We start from the raw sequence: 22,219 nt of genomic DNA, 5'->3' as shown, positions 1-22,219 counted from the left end.
CACCAATTGTAAGGTGGAAACCATAAGGGTAAAAACCATCATCAGAAGATATTCTTCGTAATCGTATCTTCTATTATTATAAAATTATTTTACGTTTGATTCACTAGCCACTACCAGTGTTTAAGCCACCACTTTCCAATCATGTGAGCCACTACTCACTCTAGACAATAACCTTGAACTTTATAGGCCACCACCATTAGGAAGCCACCACTCCCAATTTCTCAAGCCACTACATGAAGGATGTCACTACACCATGAATATGTAAGCCACCACTTGCTTGGAAATCCACCACTCGCCGCACTAATGGCCCCAACCTTCAAGCTCTCATGTAGATCACGTTTCACAATATTTCAAACTAAATCCACGATCTCTGCAATCAAACACTTATGAGCTTCATTTCACCCATTTTCATATTGGACTCACAATACCAATATATGCTTATCAATTGAATACAATCTTCAACATAACAACCAATTTGCATACAAAATTTTGCAACACAATGTCAGCCACAATCATTCTCAACCAATACATGAGTCGCACATCACCAATCTTCTCTACAAATTCAACCCCTATAGCATCACACAATTACAATATGTTCTACACACTCATACATCAACAACACATATTAGCATGCATATAAAAACTTAGCATTGATTCTACAATAATGCATTCTTCAATAAAACCCCTACAACACAAATGCATCAGCAATATAAACTCTGATATGAAATTGTAGTAGCTACAACAATATCTCTCCTCTCCATATTGACAACAACTAGGTGCCAAAATCAAAAAAACAAATAGATTATATATCAAAATCTACTATAGCTCCATCATCCTCTAAAATGTGCTCCAAAATAAAGCTCTGAGATTCTCTCTAACTCTACACACCTGTAGCATACAATCTCTCACAATATCAGACTCTCTAACCCCTTCTACTTCATCATTTGTCCTTTTATAATTGATGGAATATGAAATCAATATATATCACTAAACCTCCTCATCTCTGACTTGATCACAGTATACATGATGTTTAACTCAAGTCGACCCTCCCCGTCAAAAATTACTAGCAAAAACCAAAGTATATGCCTTTAGAAATCATTGGAATGTGTGAGGAATGTGAAAACTGAGTCTAGAAGGGGTAATGTTGGTCCTCCCTTTGTGAAAATTGTTACATGAATGGGTAGTGTAAGTTTCATGAGCAAGACTAGAGTTACTAACACAACTTTCCCTACTATTACCCGCGTCACCCTGAATTGAGGCCAAAAACTGAGTCAAACCAGTCCCAATGCGTCCTGAACTTGATCCTTTACACCTACAACCATCTCCCAAGCTTGTAGACACACTTTAAGATCATGTAAAGTCTCTAAACATCATTTAAAGGCATCCAACCCAATTCAACTAATCAACATGTCAAGGCCTCCAAACTTGTTGAATTCAATGCCAACACAATCACCTACTTAACTAACTCCTCGGGTAGAAACCTAGGTTGACATCCTAAGTTGAATGCAATCAACAATTGAATCCATAATTGATTCCATAGAAAAACACCTTTGTAAAGCAATAATATCATGAGGGCCGCCACATCAATGCCATCACCATGAGAATTTGTGAACCAATAGGACCACGAGGACCATTGCTACTATGATGACATCATGAGGATCATCACTACTTGGTTTACTTCAATGCAAACACCATGAGACAACATATCCAACATGCTCACCCTTTGGTGTTGATGTCAACGTACAAACACATCACTAAAAATTGATCTCATTCTCCTTTTTTCATTGTCACTCTCCCCCTTTGACATCAATGGAAATTTAAAGGGTGGATAACTATGGTTGAACATTGTTGATATCAACTGATATAAATATGAAAACATATCATCTCCTCATTTCAACACCAAGCCAAAAAACAACATGCCTCCATGTCAACAACAACACCATGCCTTTATGTCAATGATGGCATACCATGCTTCCTTTTTCTACTAGGCTGAACATACTCCCCTCGAACATGTAATGGGGCTGAAAAACATATGTCCATATTGTTGTGCATGCTATCACTACTTTTGTCAATGCATCCTTGTCACATACAAGAGGCCACTCCACATGGAACAAAAGATATACAATGAGTTACAGGTGTTATCATGTGAAAATCGTACACTCATTTGTATGCATTAGAATACACTCAAATTCAATGATCAACACATGTGGAGGTGACATTTTCAGCTAGAATCACCATGAAGACCAAAAATAAAAAGTGTTCCTAAGGTTCAAGTTAAAAAATTGGACTGCGCGAGTGCACCATTTCCAGAAATTAACATTCACGTGACTATTTCTTTGATAGCCATGTGGACGCAAAAACATGCAATCATTACCTCAGGTTGCGAACTTACTTGAGCAACACTCCAAATCTTGACATGATGGGTTGACAAATTGGAGCCTTGAGCCCAATAAGCCTTTAAGGAAAGTAAATGGTAGCTCTCATCTCATTTATGAGGTGAACCACCACATTGATGAACCAAGGAGAGGAGGAGTGTCAAAGAAAATCTATAAATAGAAGTTCAAGGAGAGCTAAAAAACAAGAAGAAAATCATTGTTATGCTATCAAAATTGCTTCCTAGAAATCAAGAATTTCATTGAGAAGAGGATTTCATCATTAATAGAGTATTCATACTTGTTTGTGAGAGAGAGAAAGCTTGCAAGGAGATTGAGAAAGGAACTTCCTTGTTGAGGAATTTTAAGCACCATTTCTCAAACAACTCCAAGTGTCTTTTATTCATCTATTGTATTTCTTCTACATTCAATAGTCAATAAAGGGAACCCTTTTCCATTACTTTCTTGATGTGTTTTCTTCATTAAGCTTGATTATTTGTTATTTCGTATAGTTGTAGTTTATGTTTGAGAATGCATTGTTTCCATTATTTTCAATGCTTTGTCTACCCATGTATGTCCACTAACAACAACCAATTGCTTTTATTTTACTTGTTGGTAACAACCAACTCCAAGGAAGGTGTCTTTGGTACTCCATAGCAAAAAAAACACCATTACAAGATGGTGACCCCACTAGTTGTATTTATTTGATCTAACAGTTGTTTTTGTAGGACCTTTCTCTCTACATTTTCACTCCATTATGCCTTTGTTAGTTCTCTTGAATTTTTGCAGACCCTCTTTGTAGAAAGTGGAAACACAAAAATCCTGATTTAATTTTCCCTTGAATTAAATTAGGAGAAAATTGTAATTCCACAACACAAGACAACAAGAATGAGTTAACTAAGTTAATTTCACTTAGTTAGCTCAGTTAATTCGAGTTGAGGGCCTAACTTTAGTCATGTAGAGTGGTTCCTAAATTTTAGGATCCTAGGTTGAGTTTAATTTGAGTTTTAATATTTTAATTTAGTTAAACTGAGTTAATGTCAGTTAAACTAGTTCCAATTGTTGGAGGAACTAGTAGGAGGTATAGCAGTGTGGTGCAACTTCATGTGTTCAACCAGTTAACTGAAAAATCAGCCATAATTAATGAATACATGAATGAAATTTGAGTTACCCATTTGAGATTGGAGTTCAAGGGCAATGTACTATCAGTTGTATAATTTTCTGAGTTGTACAGGTGGTGCATGCAGTCAGAGAAGGGCCTATAGGGATTGCACAATTCAAGTTGGATATTTCCCTAATTAACAGGGAGTTAATTCCTTCAGAAACAACACAAGGAAATAGGAGCTTGGCAGGCAGCAGAATTGGCTAAGTATTGTCCAGAGTTAGCATGTGAGGTAGTGAGATAGATTATACGTGTGCAAAGATTGTTTAGGATTGAGCTATCTATTTTTTAATCTAATGCAATACATATAGGAAGGGGTTTTGAGCAGCAAGCTTTCCCCTTAGATAAATTTTTGAGCATATGTGATTGAATTTTGTCTCAAGTTTATGTTGTGATTTCTCAATCGATTATTTTTTCCGTTGATGAGTAGAGTAGATTCAAGACTTTTGTTTTATAATATTACATAAGTAGTTTGAATCTATAAGGAATTTCTACATGGTATCAGAGCAGGAATCACAATAGAAGAAAATAATTTGAGTTTGTCTTTGCAGGTGAAATCAAATGTGCAGTATCATTCTTCAGAGCCAGCAGGACATCGTTCTATGGATTGAGACACAGGTATTCCCTTGAGGGTAGTGTTGTACTCCTACACCAATAGGTGTCATATTTCATGATTGATTGGTTGAGCTCTGTAATATGTTCATCCTTTTCCTTGTTGCAAAGGTTTTCCATATTATCAAAAAAAAAAAATCAATCAAAAATTTAAAAAATGTAAATAGGGTATACCCTAAAAGAAAAATCAAAGGGTAAAAAGAATAAAATGGTCAAAAAAGTGAAAGAAATGAACCCCAAACAAAGAAAGACCAGGAAAGTGTGCAAGTCCAAAATGCCATTACTTTTGTTTTTTAAATAAAGCATTGTGTGCAGCTTCTTGAAACTTTTTCCACAATAAATGAATGGCCAAACAGCTTAATCTTGGCTTGTTCATGTTTGAATTTCATGTTTTAGAGATAGAGAATAAAATCTGTCCAAACTGTTTGATCTTGGCAGATAAGTAGATAGGTAAAGAAGCAAAGGACCTCAACAGTTTAATCTGAGCCCTTGGAAGTAATAAGTGCAGACTTAGGTAGGCTTGCCATGAAAAGAAAAGAAAAGTTGATGAGGGTTTGCTAGTCTAAATGCACCCAAGAAAGAAGAAAAAATGCTAGGCAAAGTAGGCAGGGTAGGTAGATGGTGTTGCAGAATGACACCTGTGATGGATTTTGTTTCTAAAAAAGTGTTAACTTCCATTTCTATCACAAGTGCAAGGCAGATATTTTGATGCAGCTCAAGCGAGGCAGATTACATAACTAACTCCCCTTCCTACTTTTCCCTAAAAAATCATTCACTAACTCCCCCAAAGGTATTAAGATCTGCTTAATATCTGTAAACCACTCATTCCGTTTCAAAATGATTGCCTAAGTAAAAATATGTTTTACTTAGAGAATAGTCATATTTCTCATATAAAACCACTTTTCCCTTTTAGCCTAAGTTTTTAACCATATAACTTAGCGCTTTCCACTTCAAAATTCATATTAACTTTAATTTTTATTATTTAAATCCCTTACAAATATTACCCTATCCCGTATTGTGAATATATTAAAAACCCCCAAATGCTATGTATCCTCGCCTTGGTCGATCACGATCATATATTACTCTTTAAGCAGGGATTAATGGTTTATCCGAAACCTATTAATAACCTAAATCATGTGCGCCATTTGGGTTAATTAGCCGCCTGATTTAATTAAAACCAAGGCCCGAACCATTGAAAACCCGCCCGATACCATTAAAAAACACAGTATATTATATCGGGCCCGCACATCAAACCTTCGCCTTGTTCCATAAGCGCCCACTGTCTGATTAACCCATCCATCATCCAACGGTTATTAACCATTTCGCAACCCCCTCCATCGCCGATGTTTAACTCGTGGGAGACCAGCGGTATTGCCCCTGTACCACTGCCACGCGTTACGCTCCCAACGTGATCGCTCGCCCTCCGCCTGAAACTGCCCAGCCCCAAAAGGGGTGTAGGTGAAACCGCTTACCACCGCCCTCCGCTGACGTCAGCTGTCCTTTGCTGACGTCACCTGCCACATCATTTATCCCATAATCCCGTTGACGTCTTTCGTACTCCTACTTACGTCATCCGTCCTTCAAATCAAAATTTCCCGCCAAGCTAAATTTTGTCGAATAAAGGGTAAAAGCGCCATTTTTTCTATAGTTTTCTACATACAACGCTCCAGGCTTAACAACGACCGAGCCCGCATTTCCATGTTCTCAACCAAAAAAGCTCCAGCAACGAGCTCGCAGACTCAACAAACCTGCCTTTTTACAGTTTTCTTCCTCTTTAATACAGTTTAAACCAAACAGAGGGACTTCCAAGCTTGCAAAGGTAAGAAATAAAGTGATGAACAGGGATATTTGCTACCCTAACCATTGGGCCTTCAGAGACACAAATTTCCAGAGGAAAGGTAGTCGCAAGACACGTTAGCAATCCTATTTTTCTAGACAGCGGTGAGCAAGGGTCAGTTTGGCATTAAAGAGTATCAGAGCAGGTTTCAAAACAAAGTCAAAGAGTATCAGTTCAACATTAAAGAGCAACATAGCAAAATTAAAGGCAAAGCAGATCAGAATTAAAGGCAGCGGATAGGAATTAAAGAGTATCACATCATAATTAATGCAACAGAAGACAGATAGTCGACGCAGAGCTACTACAGAAGATAGCTACAATCCGAACCCTAAAGGCCTGCCTCCAGCACAGCATAAGTTAGTTGTTTCTATTTCACTTGTAAATTATTTTAGGTTAAAATCTAGATATTATCTCACAGCTGTTATGAGATATTTTTTGTACATATTTTTGTATAAGTACCCCCTCCATTAGAGTTAGGTGGGTGGTGATAGATTTTCTTAGACTTTGTTGTAATACTGAATTTTTGTAATAAAAAGTTGTTGGAAATCAAACTGTTGCATGGCCTACTGGATGAAGAATTGAAGCAGATGGCTTGTCACAGAATTCTTAAATCAACCACTGGATCAATAAGTCCTCTATATCCTGTGTTCTACAGTTTTCTTGTTTATTATATCGCTTGTGTTTCATAATCTGAATGATAAAGAAAAGGATTAATTTTAGAATTTTCTTGATTGCACTCTGTTTTCAGTCTTTATTATTCTCTGCGTTTTCTTCAGAATTAGAATAAGCAGTGAAATCTTAATTGCTACTGTTTCCTAATTCTTTCAAGTTTATTATTTGCTAAAGAATTATTAACTGCTCCTTATCAGTAATCATCCATTTTCCCTCTTTCAATATGTTGAAGGATTCTTAACTACCCTTTATCCTTTTGAGCCCATTCCATCTGATTCTAGCCTTTATTTGTTCCATGTTTGACTACCTTGCTCTGCGAAGCCATCCTCTATTAAGAAAACAAATCCATAAAGCCTTCTTTCTTTGACTCCATTAGCCCAATGGACTGAACTGCTCAGTTTTACCCCTCTGTTCTATAGAATCTCACCACCCAAACTCAAAACAAAACCCTTGAACTTCATAACTAGCCTAATATCTTTACAAACAAAGCTAAATCATAAAGAGAGAGCCCTCTCTGAATACATATTGGCTAGATTTTGTATCTAAGAGATTGGTCTGTGGTTACCTCGGCAGTATTCCCTTTCTTACAACTTTTGGGAAAAACCTGAGTGATAACATCATTGGCGACTCCACTGGGGACCTAAATAATCGTTTTTTACTATTGTTTACTTCCTAAGCTACAGACGGAGCCTGAAGTTAGCCGGGGAGCCTTTGAAAATGCTTTTGCTTTGCAATTGTAGAAGTAAATGAATGCTGCTTCATTTTATCTCTGGTCTAGTTTATGTATTGAACAGTTGGTTTCAAATACTTGATCAGTTCCTCTTTTCAAAAAGTATTTATCAAAGTTCAAAACTCCCACATCTCAAAACTTCCTAGAAGAGACTGGTAAAAGTTGTATTTTCAAAACTATTTCAAGAAAAACCAAAAACAGAACTAGAAACTGGCTTCAGAAAAGATTCATTACACCAGATCAAATCCTGATCCTAATCCCCCACCTGTGTTTGAAAATCCTAATCTGATTTCTAATATTCTTAGAAGACAAGAGAGGCAAGAAAATTCTTCTAGTTCACACCTTGACACACATTCGCAGAACTCCATTCACTCTGAGCTTACCTCTGAAAAAACACCAAACCTTTCTGTGATTACTACAGTTTCTCCTAGTTCACCATTAGCACCTCAACTTACCCTTTCCACTCCTCCATCCACAACACACATTCCCATTGTTATCCCTACTCCTCTAGTTGTCACATCTATCTCTGCAACCATGGAAAACCGATATACTCCCCTAAACTTACCTGCCAATCCAGGGGCTATGCCCCAAGACTATCAAAGTAAAATCACTTATTTTGAAGGTACTGGTACTTACACAGCTCAACAACATACCAAGAAAATGACTGACTACTTTTAAAACTATGACATTGATGATGATGATGTTTGAATGAAAGAATTTGTTCAAAGTTTAACTGGAGATGTAAGAACCTGGTTTAGAACCCTCCCTACAAACAGTATCAATGACCCACAAGCTCTTTATCAAACCTTCTTGAACAGATGGGAAAAGAAAAAAGATCCTCTCCACATTTTATCAGAGTATGAAAACCTAAGAAGAGGCACACAAAAAACTGTCCAAGATTATTGTACCAGATTCAATAATGTTTACAATGCTATTCCTCATAATCTCATACCTCCTCCAGATTTGGCCTTGTCAAATTCCCTGATGCATTTGATTCTGATATGGCATACCAACTTAGGGAAAGAGCTCCTAGAAACTTAGAAGAGATCCAGAGTATAGCTGTCAGTGTTGAGGCCAACCTTATATCTAAATGGTCTAGAGCCAGAGCTGAGAGGAGGACACCTTTCAAAGAAGAACCTTCTGCCTTTGAATAGAAACTAGATGCTATCATTAAAGGAATGGATAAACTTGGAGATAGAGTAGAAACGATCGAGAGAAAATCCCCTTGGAATGGTCAACCAAGTAATACTGGGAGAAATCCAAATTTTAGGAAAAACCTAAATCCTAACACTGGAAAGACAGGGCCTGACCAAAATATTAGGCCCCCATTTCAAGAAAATTATGTTGAAGCCTCAACGTTTAATGAACCAACAGAAGACACTCAAATTAATTTGATGGGACTCAACAATGAACAACAAGTTTTCTTGACCCAAGAGGATCAAGAAACTCACACTCTTAAACGATTCCAAACTCAGTCAGGTGAATCATTTGAATTTAGGGAGGGATATGATACAGCCATTTATGAAGTCCACAAACAATACAATCTAAGGAGCAGAAGAATAGATGTCCCTGAAATTAGTAAACAGAAAGATACCAAGCAGCCTAACAAATGTAACATCAGTACCTCCCCTGTAGATATTCTTTCTAAAACAAATCCTAACCCTGATAACCCAATTGTTGAAGATGTACCAAATAATCAAACACCTAAAAAACAACCTACCACTTCCATTTCGGATAAAGGAAAAGTAGGAGAGCATCTAGAACTTGATTTGGAAGCAACTTCAGCTCATAATCCCACTCCTGAAGAGGAGAGAAATGCAGAAAATCCATCTGTCCGAAATACCAAAACTCAGACCGAAAAACCTTTCAATCTAGAGACAGAAGTAGGCAAACTAAAGATAGTTGTTCCATTATCAGAATTAGCTAAACATGATGTCTACAGAAGTCAAATTAGCAGATCACTCAAAATTTCTATGAGCAAAGATTCAGTAAATGTTTTTGATGACCAGCCGGAACTGATATTTGGCCCTGGAGTAAATGGAAAAACAGTAGAGGGAGAAGTTCGTCCTTTCTATGTGGGTTTAAAAATACATGATAAAATACTCCATAATGCCATGTTTGATTCTGGCACTTCCCATAACTTAATGCCTAAATCTGTAATGGAGAGACTTGACCTTGACATCACCAGGCCATATAAAGACCTTTTCTCTTTTGATTCCAATCAGGTCAAATGTTTGGGATTGATCAAAGATTTATGTGTGTCACTAGTCCAATATCCTGCCAAAACTATCTTAATGGACATAGTAGTAGCTGATATTCCACCAAAGTATGGTATGTTATTGTCTAGATCTTGGGGTGCAAAACTTCAAGGATCTCTACAATTAGACATGTCTTATGCTACTATTTCAGTGTTTGGTCAACCCAAGAAACTATACAGAGAAACCTTAATGAAGTATGTAGTAAGTAGTCAAGAGAAACCTCAAAATTTCCATATCTACTCAGTACATTCAGATATGGATTCTTTTATCCTTTACAACGCTGAAATTCATCCCCCACATGAGATAAAAGTTCTAACAGATAAAACAGAAAAAAATTGCAAATAAAAAGTCTAATGTCTGAATCCAAGAAATTTCTAAAAATTATGAAACATCAGATGAACCAAAAGAAAAAACTGAAAAACCAGATCTCCCTACTAAACAGATCTCTGAAACTCCAGATACTAACTGTGAGCATGAAATCCTGTGGCACTTAGAATTTGATGGTTATGTGAACAAATTAGGAGCAGGAGCAGGAGTCTGGGTGCACAATCTTGAAAACAATCATGTTGAAGGCCATGCCTACAGGTTAAACTTTAGATGCACTAATAATATGGCTGAATATGAAGCTCTATTGCTAGGTCTGAAACTGGTCAAGAAATTGGGAGCAAGTAGAGTGTTAGTCTTGGGAAATTCTGATTTAATCATTCAACAGATAAAAGGGAAGTTCTTGAAAAATGATCCCAGATTAAGAGAGTATAGAGGAACAGCTATAAAGATCCTTAATACATTTCTAGAAACTCAGCTTGCCAAAATCCCTAGCAAACATAACTTGCAAGCTCATAGCCTAGCAATTTTTGCTAGCACCTGTAAATTACCATTTGAACCAAATCATCAATTCACAGCAGAAATTCGACACAGGCCAGCCATACCTGATAATGTAAAGAACTGGCAAGTGTTTGACAGTGATAATCAGATCAACAATTTTTTAATCCTAGAAAAAGCATTTTCCAGCACTAATGTAGATGAAGATACATTTAGAGAGTTTAATCCAGCAAATCAAATAGAAACAGACATTTCAACAGAAAATGCAACTCAAATGCTTCATCCAATGAAATTCACCAAAAGGGAAATACAGGATCTTAAAGGAACAAACATTGATGATATTTTTGAAGAAGAATCTGAAGCTATCAATTTGAAAGACAATTATTTGCCCAAAGGATTAACTCCTTTGGAAGATCTCTTTGATTTCAACGATATTCCGAAGAAACCCCAGATGGAACCTCTAAAAACAGACATTGAAGAATACAACATAGGAACTGCAGAAAATCCAAAAATGGTAAAATTATCCAAATCTTTGCCCCCTAATAAAAAACTTATGTTAAACTGATCAAATAATTCCAGGATGGGTTTTCCTGGAGCTATGAAGACATGAAATCTTATGACACCTCTGTAATTCAGCATACAATACCCCTCAAGGAAAATCAAAAACCATTCAAACAAAAGCTCAAAAGAATCAACCATGTACTACTCCCTTTAATTGAAAAGGAAATCAAACGAATGCATGATGCAGGGATAATTGCTCCAATCAGATTTTCTGAGTGGGTGTCTAATTTAGTGCCTACAAGGAAGAAAATAGGAGAAATCAAATTATGTGTTGACCTAAGGAATGTAAACAAAGTTTCTTTGAAGGACAACTACCCTTTACTTAAGATGGATCATATTTTACAAAGAGTAGTAGGTGCTTCTATGATTCACTATTGGATGGGTTTTTAGGTTTTAATCAGATTATGGTTCACCCTGACGACCAAGAAAAAACTACATTTACAACACCATGGGGAACATTCAAATATGTTAAAATGCCATTCAGACTTAAGAATGCAGGAGAAACCTTTCAACGAGCAATGGACATAGCTTTTGCAAAATAAATTCACGATTTTCTGGTTATATATCTAGATGACCTCACTGTGTTTTCTAGATCAAATCAGCAACATTTAGATCATTTGAGACAAGTGTTCCTAAAATGCAAAAAGCATGGTATTTCATTAAATCCTAAAAAGTCTTTGTTTGGTCTAGAAGAAGGCAAACTCTTAGGCCATATCATCTCCAAAGATGGCATCAAAATTGATCCTGCTAGTAGACGTTATTCTGCGAATACCCCACCCCAGAAATGTCAAAGAACTTCAAGCTTTCTTAGGGAAGATTAACTTTTTGAGAAGATTCATATCTAATTTGGCTGAATTAAGAAGATCATTGAACAACATGTTAAAAAAGGATTCAAGTGTTAAATGGACAGTAGAAGCCAAACAAGCATTTCAAGAAATTAAAATGGCTTTGACCAGAACACCAGTCCTTACAAGCCCAAAGTTCGATAGAGACTTCATAATTTTCTCATTTGCATCAGAACACACTATAGCAACTGTTTTACTGCAAAAAGATGATCAAGGATGTGAAAAACCCATAGCCTTTTTCAGTAAAGCACTTAGAGATGCACCTCTGAATTACAAAATCATGGAAAAACAAGCTTTTGCACTTGTGAAAGTTATTCAAGACTTCAGAGTCTATATATTGTACTCACATGTAGTAGCTTATGTGCCAAATGTTGTTGTCAAAGACATCCTAACTCAGGATGGAATTGAAAGAAAGCAAGGTAAATGGATAGCTAAAATATTGGAGTATGATATTGAAATAAAACCCACAAAGCTGATAAAAGGACAGGGATTGGCTAAACGCATAACTGAAACAAACTTTCAAGCCCTGGATATTAATGAACTGGATAACGAATAGGAGATGGCAACTCCACAAATCACCTAGGCCTTCTTAGAACCACCTTGGTATGCTGATATAATTCATGTATTATTAAACCTGCAGGCTCCTCTAGGGTTATTCAGAACAAAGAAAAGGTTTTTAAAAATGAAAGCTTCAAAATTCTGTATTCTAGATAATGCTCTTTTTTTGAAAAATCATATGATTGTATTCTATTGAATTACTTAATAAAAGAAGAATCTAACAAAGTTCTCAAAGAATTTCATGCAGGGGACTGCGGTGGACACCTTTACTGGAAATCAACTGCAGACAAAATCCTGAGGGTTGGATTTTACTGGCCAAACTTGTTCACTGATGTAAAGAAGTTTGTCACTACTTGCCACAAATTCCGGATTTTTGAAGGCAAAAGGAAACTATTACCTTACCCTTGAGACCAATTTCCACTGAAAGACCCTTTCAACAATGGGGCTTGGACTTCATTAGAGAAATCCATCCTCCCTCTTCTGGCCAACATAAATGGATTCTTACTGCCACAAATTATTTCACCAAATGGATAGAAGCCATTCCTTCCAGATAAGCCAATGATGCATTGATTATAGGATTCTTAGAGACCAACATACTGTCTAGGTTTGGTTGTCCTGAAAAGATCATAACCGATAATGTTGTTGCCTTCAAGTCGAAGAAAATGATAAATTTATGTAACAAATACCATATCTGTTTAGGCCATTCCACAGCCTATTACCCTCAAGGTAATGGTCTGGCTGAATCTTCCAATAAAAGCCTGATTAATATTATTAAGAACTTGTTGGAAGAGAATAAGAAAAACTGGCACAAGAAACTCACAAATGCACTATGGGCAAATAGACTTACTACAAAGAGATCTATTGGAACCAGCCTTTATGAGCTAGTTTATGGTATGGAGGTTGTGTTTCCTTCATCTGTTGGAGTTCCTGTAATGAAATTACTGCAAGAAGCTTAGGTGGAACCCAGTGACATTCAAAGAAGAATAAATCAGACCATCCATTTGCAACAGACCAGAGAAGAAGTGCACCAAAGATCCCAAGTGTTACAAGAAAAACTCAAGAAAATATTTGATAAAAGGACCAAAGTAGAAGACTTCTACATTGGAGACAAAGTTCTAAAGTGGGATTCCATGAGAGAAGAAAAATGAAAACATGAGAAGTTTGACTTCCTGTGGAAAGGGCCATTTATCATCCAGGCATTGCAAGGGAACAATACTTACTTTCTGAAGAGCCTGGATGGTACAGAAACAGAAGAAGGACCAGTGAATGGTCGAATGCTGAAAAATTACTTTGATCCAGTTTTTTGATTTATTCTGACTCTAACATGTACATAAGGAAATTCGGGATCAACAGCTTGAAAGAAGTGATCAGCTTGTTCATCTCAGCAATGACAATGAGGAGGAAAGTGCAGAAAATTTTGAAAATTGATGAAGGAACTTTACCATTTTTGTTTTGCCTCATTTCAGTTTATCAGAGATTGCAGAAGAAGATTTGGAAGCAGGGATCATATGGTCAAATAAATCCAAACTATGAGAGTCAAAATCAGGATGATAATGGTTTTACAAGACAGACATTACAGTCAGCAGGGATATCATCACAAAGAACAGTTGAAACATGCAGGGTGATAAAGATAAAATTGATATTTCAGTTTCATCGTAGGTAGACTATCCAAAAAAGATGTACAGTTGTTTGAATCAGCTTAAGAATAGTGTACATATTTTACAAGATCCTTTGTACAATTTCTAGATTCAGCAAAAGGAGATTTCAGAGCACAGCAAAAGTTATCCATAAGGCCATCTGACCTGCTGTTCTTGACTTTCCACCAGGGAAAGCCATCCCCAAGTGGAGCCACTATTGTACTCCTATACCAATAGGTGTCATATTTCATGATTGACTGGTTGAGCTTTGTAATATGTTCATCCATTTCCTTTTTGCAAAGGTTTTCCATATTATCAACAAAAAGAAAATCAATCAAAAAATTAAAAGATGTAAATAGGGTATACCCCAAAAAAAAAATCAAAGGGTAAAAAGAATAAAATGGTCAAAAAAGTGAAAGAAATGAACCCCAAACAAAGAAATACCAGGAAAGTGTGCAAGTCCAAAATGCCACTACTTTTGTTTTTTAAATAAAGCATCGTGTGCATCTTGTTGAAACGTTTGCCAAAATCGATGAATGGCCAAATAGCTTAATCTTGGCTTGTTCATGTTTGAATTTCATGTTTTAGAGATAGAGAATAAAATCTGTCCAAACTGTTTAATCTTGGCAGATAAGTAGATAGGTAGAGAAGCAAAGGACCTCAATAGTTTAATCTGAGCCCTTGGAAGTAATATGTGCAGACTTAGGTAGGCTTACCATGAAAAGAAAAGAAAAGTTGATGAGGGTTTGCTAGTCTAAATTCACCCAAGAAAGAAGAAAAAATGTTAGGCAAAGTAGGCAGGGTAGGTAGATGGTGTTGCAGAATGACACATGTGATGGATTTTGTTTCTAAAAAAGTGTTAACTTCCATTTCTATCACAAGTCCAAGGCAGATATTTTGATGCAGCTCAAGCGAGGCAGATTACATAACTAACTCCCCTTCCTACCTTTCCCTAAAAAATCATTCACTAACTCCCCCAAAGGTATTAAGATCTGCTTAATATCCGTAAACCACTCATTCTATTTCAAAATGATTGTCTAAGTAAAAATCTGTTTTACTTAGAGAATAGTCATATTTCTCATATAAAACCACTTTTCCCTTTTAGCCTAAGTTTTTAACCATATAACTTAGCGCTTTCCACTTCAAAATTCATATTAACTTTAATTTTTATTATTTAAATCCCTTACAAATATTACCCTATCCCGTACTGTGAATGTATTAAAAACCCCCAAATGCTATGTATCCCTGCCCCGGTCGATTACGATCATATATTACTCTTTAAGCAGGGATTAATGGTTTATTCGAAACCTATTAATAACCTAAACCCCGCACGGAACTTCATTTCAGCAACATTTTTCGCGCGCGCACCTGAGCGCCTGAGCCTCCTGCGGCCAGACCTGCTCCGCACCAGCGATCCCGCCGGCTCTCGACCCCCATGGATCCCCCGGATCCACCAGGGGGGGATCCAGCCTTGCAGCGAGCCTTCTCGAACTTGATCAAGTCTCTACCTCAGCAAAGGCCAAGGCCGACGGCTACAAAGTTCGTTAAAAAACTCGATGTGCTTCAAGAAGTTCTTCTGCCACCGACCATCCCTCGCATGGCAGCAATATCTCTTGCAGAGAAAGGATTAATCGGCCAGTTTACAGGTTTATGGCCCTCCCCCAAAACTGTTCAGCGATGGGTGGAGAGAAACTGGGCAGACAAGATTCAGGGGAAAATCTCAATAAGGTTTTGTGGCAGAGGTTATTTCACCTTCCACTTTGAAACCAAGGAGGACAAGGACTTGATATTTAGAAATGGGCCTTACTTCATGGACTCTCGGGGCCTCTATCTCAACAAATGGACCCCGGATTTCGACCCAGAACTAGATATTCCAAGCGCTGTCCCTGTCTGGGTCAGGCTTCCTCACCTCCCTCTTCATTGCTGGGGAGATGACTCGGTCAAGGCAATAGGAAACGCGGTAGGAAAATATATAGACCGCAGTGAGCCCAAGGACAACATGCAAGCCTGTGCGCGAATTTGTGTCGAAGTAGATCTGGGACGCGGCTTACCGGAAGCAATCAAACTGAAGGTGGACGACTGGTGCCATATCCAACAGCTGGACTACGAACAGATACCCTTCAAATGCAAGGTATGTCATGAATACGAACATTTTGCTAACAGATGCCCAAAACTTATAAATGTTGAATCATCAGAGTAGGAGGACCAATGGGAAACAGTGAAAAGAAAAAAATCAGCCTCATCCTTCAAACAATCTGAACCTGAACAACCGGGACCATCCCATCCCCCCTCATCTAATCAGCGCCCACCGTCATCTTCACAGCAAGCCCCTCCTCCTTTTTCCACCTCCCCTCCTCGTTCTACTGATCCCTCCATCCCTCCTTCTTCAAACCCTTTCGCATCCCTTTCCGAAGAAGATCCTTCTCAGGACCCTTTATCAGACCAGCATATCCCTTCATCCCCTCATCCCTATCCGCCTTCCCCGGACACTACTTCAACAAGAAGCTTATCAAAGGATCTAGGTGCATCCAGTGAGATTCCAAAAAAACATGGGCCAGGAAGGAAGTCGGCAAAACAGCACAGAGAAGAAAGTGCGCAGAAGGATATAGCAATGGGATCACAGACTCCGATTGAAACCTTTATACTAGGAATCTCGGATAAGGAAAACAATATCAAAGGCAAAGAGAGGCGAGCACCTCTGCACAACACTGGTAAATCATGATGAAAGTGTTGTCTTGGAACAGCAGGGGATTAGGGCACCCCTCCAAAAAAGCTGCCCTCAAGGAGCTAATTCAAAGTGAAAAGCCTGATATCTTACTCATCCAAGAGACAAAACTAGAACAGCCCGAAATTAGTAGATTCATTGGCCAGCAAAATCAGTATGGTGGCAGTACTAGTGAAGCAAGAGGAGCTTCAGGAGGTATTTTAACAATGTGGAATACAAGCAAATGGAGTTGTAGTCTCGTCAAAACACAACAGCACTGGATAAGTGTTAAATTGGAAAGCAAGGACAATGGCACTGAAGTTAAAATCTACAACATCTACTCTCCTAACCACTACAGGGAAAAAGAAGTCTGTTGGGCTACCTTAGAGGAAGATTTAGAAGAAGACCATGGTAACAACCTCATCCTAGCAGGGGACCTAAACCTGGTCATGCACTCAAATGAAAAAAGAGGAGGGAACTTCGGCGTTGATCATTTCCGAAACCGGCTGGAACACATCATGCAAGAAAAGGATTTGGTCGATTTAAAGCCCAAGAATCGCAAATATACTTGGAGCAATAGAAGGCTGGGAGCAGGTAACATTATGGAGAGACTTGACCGCTTCCTTGTTAACATCGCCTTTCTGTCCTCCTTCGCCAACGCGCAGTCAGACATCCTCAATACTTCCGCCTCGGACCACTACCCTATCACTCTCACCTTGCAAAGCCAAAGTCATCTCGGCCCCCTCCCTTTCAAATATTCCACTCTTTGGAACCAAATCCCAACAGCCCGTGATATAGTCAAGCAAGCTTGGTCTCAGCACGTGGAGGGCTCCCCATCTTTCATTTGGGAAACAAAGTTGAAGCAAACTAGGCAGGCACTCAAGACTTGGGCCAAGATCAACTACAAGGAACCCGAGGTATTAAAAAAGGATATCAAACAAAACCTCGAAAAAATTCAGCAAAGTATTGAAGTGGAAGGACTCACTCAGCAAGCAAGACAAGAAGAGATCAGATTGTATGCAGAGCTGCGCCAAACAGCTAGAGATGAGGAGATCAAATGGAGGCTAAAATCTAGGCAGACCTGGCTGCGTGAAGGTGACAAAAACACTTCTTATTTCCATAAACAAGCAACAATCAGGAAGGCAAGAAACACAGTTAACGCAATCAGAGATAGTGAAGGGATCAATCATGAAACCCAAGACTCCATAAAAGCTGCTGCAACCTCTCATTTCAAATCTCTCTTAACAGAGGATAAAAATGAGGAGGACTACTCAAACTTCCTCCAACACATGACCAGAGAAGTTACTCAAGAAATGAATGACAGCCTCACCCAAGAAGTCGAGGAGGATGAAGTCAAAAAGGCAGTCTGGAGCCTCCATCCGGACAAAGCCCCAGGTCCTGACGGGTTCCCAATCAGCTTCTTCAGGGAATACTGGCCAATGATTAAAAAGGACCTTCTCAAGATGATTCGGTGGGTCCTTAGAAAAGGTAAACTAGGGGGCTATACCAACTCAACGTATTTAGCTCTCATCCCTAAAGAGAATAGGCCGACCACCTTCTCTAGATTCCGGCCCATATCCCTTTGCAACTCTGCCTATAAAATAATCACAAAAATATTATCCTCAAGACTCAAGCCTCTTCTTTCTTCCTTAATTTCAGAAAATCAGGGGGGTTTTTTAGCTAACAGGCACATTTCCGACTCCATTCTTTTGGTACAAGAAGCCATCCACTCTAGTCTTAGTCGAAAGGAAAAAGGATTCATCCTTAAACTTGATCTTGCCAACGCCTTCGATAGAGTCAGACACTCCTTCCTTTTTGCTGTTTTGAACAAAATAGGATTCAATACCTCCTTCATCAATATGGTCCAAGCTTGTATCTCTAACCCTTGGATTTCACCTCTGGTGAATGGAAGACCTTGTGCCGCCTTTCAATCCTCCCGAGGCCTCAGGCAAGGCTGCCCCCTTTCTCCCTACCTTTTCATCCTCATGGCTGAATCCCTCAGCAAAGCCCTGGATTACAACCGAAGAATAGGCCTAATTACAGGTATCCAATTTGAGCAGGGCACAAAGAATATAAATCATTCCCAATTTGCTGACGATACCCTCCTGATGGGTGGAGCCTCGAATACCATTGCAAGGCGCTTCAAAAAGATCATGGACCAATTCATGGACTGCTCTGGAGGAAGCATCAACCAAGTCAAAAGTTGCATCTATGGATGGAATGTAACAGCTCACACCATTCAAAGCATTGCAAATATTCTAGAGGTCTCTTATAAGCTCGATTGGAGTCACTTCACCTATCTAGGGATGCCGGTGAGCAAAGGTCCCCTGAAGACTGAAACTTGGAATGAAATCCTCGACAAAATCAAAAGGAAAATCCAACAATGGGGAGCCATGTGGCTGAATCCAGCAGGACGTCTTGTTCTTCTCAAATCAGGTTTGATTTCTCTCCCTATCTATCGTTTTTCATTGCTACAAGCTCCAATGAATTTCCATCATAAATTGGAAAAGGCCCTTCTTTTTTTCTTTGGCAAGGAGGGAATTCGGAGAAGAGAAAGTTCAACTTGGTTGGTTGGAAAAATGTCATTCAGCCCCAAGAAAAAGGAGGCCTTGGAATAAGGTCCCCAAATCTTTTGAATTTAGCTCTCGGGGCTAAAATTGTTTGGAGACTTATCACTGGGAATACAGCTTGGTGGAAATCAATCTTAGAAGCCAAGTATCTCAGCAGTTCTAGGCACAAGCTTCTGGATACTAATATACCCATCAGAGACAGCTCCAACATCTGGAAATTATGCAAGAAAATTATCCCTCTCATGGCCCAGCACATCTCCAAAGTTCCAGGAGAAGGAAGTAGCGTCAGCATTTCTAAAGACAGAATCCTAGGCCAGAGCCCTATAGGATCTACTGCAGAAGCAATTCCAGCCATAAATTGGTTAAACAGCAGAGGAATATGGAGCTTAGCCCAAATTACTAAGTGGGGAAGTTCCCCCCAAGCTTGGACTGGCTGGACCTTGCCGGACTACCCAAGGGATCTGGAAACAAGCTTCAGCGCTCTAAAAGACCAACTACACAGTAAGGCTCCTACTCATAAAGGAGAAAAAGATAGTTTTCGCTGGGATCCCACAGGAACCATGTACACAACCAAAGCAGGGTATCACCATTTATGTGCTAGTGCCTTCCCACAGGACACATGGAGTCATTGGAGACTAGTTTGGAAAGCGGAAGCCCCCCCCAAAGTAAAATTCTTCTGCTGGCTCCTCCTAAAAGGTAAGGTTTTAACAGCTGAGAACCTCAAAAAAAGGGGTATCCTAGGCCCTTCCAGATGCCCAAACTGCCTTCAAGAGGAAGAAACAATCCAGCATTTGTTTATGGAATGCCAAGTAGCTGCAAAATGTTGGAAAGATATTGCATCTGTAGGGGGAGTCGAATGGAATCCTAAGTCTTCCATAGCAGAGACAGTCCAAAATTGGAAGAAACTCTGCCCATGGAAGAGTAAGAATAGTAAATTATCACAGAGGATATGGAATACTCTACCATTAACTCTTCTTTGGAGCATATGGTTAGCTAGAAACAAGAAAGTATTCCAAGATAAAGGGCACAACCCCAGATTTATGTGTCATAAATCCATCAGCTTAGCTGTAGAGGCTGTGACAATTCGTATCCACAGAAAAGTCAATCTCAGCAGCTACAGTGCAGAAGAAAGAAATTTGATTAATTATGGTAGCATCATCAGCGCCCAAGATCAAGCAAAGGATAATCTAAGCCCAAAGGAGTCAACCACAGCTTGGAAGCTGAGGCTAAAGGAGGAAGAATTTGCTCTTTGGTTGAGCAATTGCAACAAATACTGCCTCTTCTTCGATGGTGCCTCAAAATCTAACCCTGGACTTGCAGGCGCAGGAGGCCTCATATGTAACGCAAACGGTGAGCCTATCTTGCATTTTGAATGGGGATTGGGTAATCTTTCTAACAATCGAGCCGAAGGTCTGGCTTTATTTCAAGGACTCAATCAAGTGATCAATTTGGGCATCAAGAAAGTAAATGTTTTTGGTGACTCTGCAATTATTATCCGGCTCATGGAGCAAAAGCGGACTTCGCCAAACATACTGCTGCAACAAATCAATAGCAGAAGCCAAGCCCTGCACAGCACGCTGGAGGAAGCCCAATACTTTCACATCCTAAGAGGACTAAACAAAAAGGCTGATCACCATGCCAACAAGGCTTGTGATAGACCCAAAGGCCAACTCAGCTGCAATGATCACTTAACTATCCAATCGCTGCCATGAAGGACGCACATCTAATCAGCACACGGGGCACCCTATCCAATAGAATCTGCCACAGCAACCAAATCACTAGATCAGAGGTCAGAACAGACCAGAATGAAAGAATTTGTATCAGCAGTCGGCTCAGAAGCGCATTTCAAGACAGGGGAATCACGATCCATAGGCCAGAAAATCGTCCTTGCCACAAAAAAATCGAATTCAGTCAAGATATGATCAGAAGCAGTCAGTTGAGCATTGGGAAAAGCATATCCCTCTCCCGCCTTCGCATCCGCAGAGACTCTCTAAATACCCCTTCAGCGCAAAAGCTACAACCCACAGTCGAAATTCTAAGCGGTAATCTTGGGAGAGATCTCTGTAAGTCAGAAAGAAGGAATGCTATAGAGTGTGTTAGAAGTTTCGTTCTCATCCTATCAAATTGTGGGAGCGCTGCCAAGCTTAACCGACCAAGCGGTATAAGCGATAATCCAGGCAATCTTACAGTATTCTCTACTTGTAATACTCCCGAGAGCCTGAGTAGAACTACCACCTTCAACAGCAAAACGAGCCGACAGCATCAAGGACAAAAGCAAAGGAGCAGCGCCACTATTCAGCCAAAGGAGTCAATGGAACGCCCAGAGGATTGTTTCCACTGCCGGGACCTGAACGTGGAGTTTAATGAAGTCCGAGCTCAACAGAGAGCCTTGGAGGACCTAGTCCGCAGCATGGAGAACCGCATGGAGGACAAAGTCCGTAGCCTAGAGAACCGGTTGGAAGAGCAAGTTAAAATCCTTCACGATAAGTATAGAGCTGAGATGAATCTCTTTTTGCACAGGGTCCACTCCCTCCATGAACAATTCAACACTCTACACAACAGATGCTGCCACGCTGAAGAGCGGATTGAAATTCTCAAGCAAATGATGGACAAGAAAGACGCTACATCCTCCTCCAGCGCCAAGCCAATTGAAACTGACCAGGATCCAGAGGGATCAACTGCAAGAAAGATGAGCCACATCGAGATTGACTAGCCATGTTTTGTAAATGTAAATTTTGGGGACAGCAGTATGTCAAACTCTATAGTAGTATAAGTAGCAATAGGCACAGTGCAGCCAAAGTAAGGACCAAGGAAAAATTCCTTTTTGTAATTCCTTGGCCCCAAAATGCTCCTGAAGCATATAATGTAAGGCTTTAGCC

The 22,219-nt window shown here is 39.2% G+C and overlaps 1 pseudogene; it reads right to left on the bottom strand.

Annotated features, from left to right (window-relative positions):
* Nucleotides 1-21,210, bottom strand: part of LOC149261402 (glutamate synthase 1 [NADH], chloroplastic-like) — a 37,272-nt pseudogene extending 16,062 nt beyond the window's left edge.
* Nucleotides 21,211-22,219: the final 1,009 nt, after the last annotated feature.

This window comes from Pinus tabuliformis, chromosome 6 (assembly GCF_031772625.1).
Source record: "Pinus tabuliformis cultivar Carrire ecotype Pingquan chromosome 6, CPIR1, whole genome shotgun sequence".
Lineage (NCBI taxonomy): Eukaryota > Viridiplantae > Streptophyta > Pinopsida > Pinales > Pinaceae > Pinus > Pinus tabuliformis.
The sequence above is the reverse complement of the archived record's forward strand: the minus strand, read 5'-3'. Positions and strand labels throughout refer to the sequence as shown.